Consider the following 3,307-nt stretch of genomic DNA (forward strand, 5'->3'; position numbering starts at 1 on the left):
GAGTAACTGTTTCCATGTGTCTTTGATTTTCATTACTCTCCTTTCCTCTGGAGAGGGAGAGACCAATAGTTGCAGCATAGATGACTCTGAAGAGCTTTTAATACCCCGTTTTCTACTAACCAAAGTAGGATATGGAGTGTTTTCTTTGCGGGATTCAGCCAATTGATGTTGGTGTCCCCCAGGAAAATTATTCTGAGCCCCTAGTCCCAGTGACTCACTCCCTCAAGGTCATTTGTATGTCTAAGAAGTTTTTATAGAGGACTTAAAACATTTACTTATGAAGATCAAAGAGCACAACCTTCGATAAGGATTGCATCTCAATGTCAAGAAAACAAAAATCCTCACCACTGGACCAATAAACAACATTCTTATCAATGGAGAAAAGATTGAAGTTGTCAAGGACTTCATTCTTCTTGGATCAACTATCAACACTCACGGAAGCAGCAGTCAAGAGATCAGACGACATTTTGCATTGGGAAAATCTGCTGCACAGGAAGTTTTTAAAGTATTGAAGAACAGAGATGTCAGCTTGAGGACTAAGGTGCGCCTGACCCAGGCCATTGTGTTTTCAATAGCCTCATATGGATGCGAAAGCTGGACAGTGAATAAGGAAGATCATAGAAGAATTGATGCCTTTGAGTTGTGGTTTTGGAGGAGAATACTGAAGGTGCCATGGACTGCCAAAAGAACCAATAGATCTGTTTTGAAAGAAGTGCAGCCAGAGTGCTCCTTGGAGGCCAAGATGGCTAAGCTTCGTCTCTCATACTTTGGACATATTGTCAGGAGGGAACAGTCGCTGGAGAAGGATATCATGCTGGGTAAGGTAGAGGGTCAGAGAAAAAAAGGAAGCCCCCTAATGAGATGGATTGGCCAGGTGGCATAATTGATGGACTCAAGTGTGGCAGCGGTAGTGAGGTTGTCCCAGAATCAGACATTGTTTCGTTCTGCTGTGCATGGGGTCGCTATGAGTCCATTCTGATTCGATGGCACCTGACAACAACAACAACAACAATGTACTCCATCACATTCATGGAGATATTTACAGCAAAGATAAATACCCATGTACAAATATCCTCTGTTACATCTTTATATATTTGTGATAAATTCTCCCAATTTCCCTCCCACACCTGCTCAGCCTGGAAATCTACCCACCCGTCTACTAGTTGGTAACCATTATTGCATATATAACAGTTTAAATGGATATTTTTATTTTCAATGATAGAAATAACAAAAATATTTAATATTTTTCATCCCTACCATTTATTTTTAACTATTTTGAAAGAAGTTAAATATGTATGCCAAGAAATTTGGAAAGCAACTACTGGCCAACTCATTGCAAGAAATCAGTATTTGTGCCCATTCCCAATAGAGATAACTCAATGGAATGTGGAAATCATTGGACAATCTCTTCGATATCCCATGTGAGGAAAGTTTTACTAAAGCTAATACAGAAATGGCTGCAAGCATACATTGACAGAGAACTTCCAGAAGTTCAAGCCAGATTCAGAAGTGGAATGAGAGACATCATTGTTGATGTCAGACGGATCTTGGCTGAAAGCAGAGAATGCCAGAAAGATGTTTGTTGTTGTTGCTGTTAAGTGCCGTCGAGTCTGTTCCGACCCATAGCGACCCTGTATAGCATTTCCAAGGAGCAGCAGCTGGTGAGCTTGAACCACCGACATTGCAGTTCAAACGACTTTGCAGTCTGACACATTAGCCCACAGCGTCTCACCAGGACACAAAGGCTTTCGATTGTGTAAATCATGACAAGCTATGGACAAAATTATGAAGTATGTATATTCTGGAACACTTAATTGTACTCATGAGAAACCTATACATGGACCAAGAGCCAGCTGTTCAAACAGAACAGAACACTGAATGGTTTAAAATTAAGAAAGGTGTGCTACAGGGTTGTATTCTTTCACCATACTTGTTCAACACGTGTGCTGAACATATAATCCAAGAAGCAGGGTTATATGAAGAAAAACGTGGCATCAGGATTGGAGGAAGACTCATTACCACCTGCATATGCAGATGATACAAGTTTGCTTGCTGAAAGTGAAGAGGACTTAAACTATATTGTGATGAAATTTTGTGTGTTCCTGCACCCAACTTCAGTCTGTGCTTTCTCATTCCCTCTTCTCCATTTGCTTCACTTTGTTAGTGTCTGCTCTCTATCTCTCTCTGTGTACTGCTATGCCCTGCTCCAAACTGATGTTTGCCATCTCTCCTAGCAACCGGGCCCAACCTGCCAAAAGGGCAGCGTGCGGCTTCACTTTGCCATGCAGCAAACGGAACATGCTACAGCCCCGACCTGAGGGCCCTTGTGGGCGGTGGGCTATGACTTGTACAGTGCCTATGATGAAAACTGACATTCAGATAGCCCTTCCTTCTGGGTGTTACAGAAGAGTAGCTGCATGTTCTGGCTTAGCTATAAAACATTTCATAGAGGTAGGAGCTGGTGTCATCGATGAAGATTACAGAGGAAACGTTGGTATTTTACTCTTTAATTTTGGCAAAGCAAAGTTTGAAGTCAAAAAGGCTGACCAAATTGCACAGCTCATTTATGAGCGAATTTATTATCCCGAAATTGAGGAAGTTTAAGTTTTGGATGACACCAAAATGGGTTTAGGAGGTTTGGATTGCACTGGAAAGAATTAAAATGTAAACCAAGAATTGAAAATTACTTTGTTTTTTTCTCCTTAAAATAAAGTGTTTTTGCTTAAAAAAAAAAAAAATACTTACTGATGAAAATCAAAGACCATAGCTTTCGGTAGGTATTGCATCTCAATGTAAAGAAAACAAAAATCCTCACCACTGGACCAATAAACAACATTCTTATCAATGGAGAAAAGATTGAAGTTGTCAAATAACTTCATTCTCCTTGAATCAGCCATCAATACTCATGGAAGCAGCAGCCAAGAAATCAAACGATGATTGCATTAGGCAAATCTGCTGCATAGGAACTTTTTAAAATGTTGAAGAGCAAAGATGTCAGCTTGAGGGCTAAAGTACACCTGACCCAGGCCATGGTGTTTTCAATAACCTCATATGCATGCGAAAGTTGGACGGTGAATAAGGAAGATCTTAAAAGAATTGACGCATTTGAATTATGGTGTTGGAGGAGACTATTGAAAGTACCATGGGCTGCCAAAAGAACCAACAGATCTATGTTGGAAGAAGTGAAGCCAGAGTGTTCCTTGGAGGCCAGCATGGCCAGACTTCTTTTCTCATACTTCTGGCATATTGTCAGGAGGGACCAGTCGCTGGAGAAGTGTATCATGTTTGCTAAGATAGAGGGTCAGAG

The 3,307-nt window shown here is 40.9% G+C and overlaps 1 pseudogene; it reads left to right on the top strand.

Moving 5' to 3' along the window:
• Positions 1-2,196: 2,196 nt before the first annotated feature.
• On the top strand, positions 2,197-2,661 carry LOC102832556 (annotated as a pseudogene).
• The last annotated feature ends 646 nt before the right edge of the window (positions 2,662-3,307 follow it).

The sequence above is a fragment of the Chrysochloris asiatica genome, unplaced genomic scaffold (genome assembly GCF_000296735.1).
Source record: "Chrysochloris asiatica unplaced genomic scaffold, ChrAsi1.0 scaffold00155, whole genome shotgun sequence".
NCBI lineage: Eukaryota > Metazoa > Chordata > Mammalia > Afrosoricida > Chrysochloridae > Chrysochloris > Chrysochloris asiatica.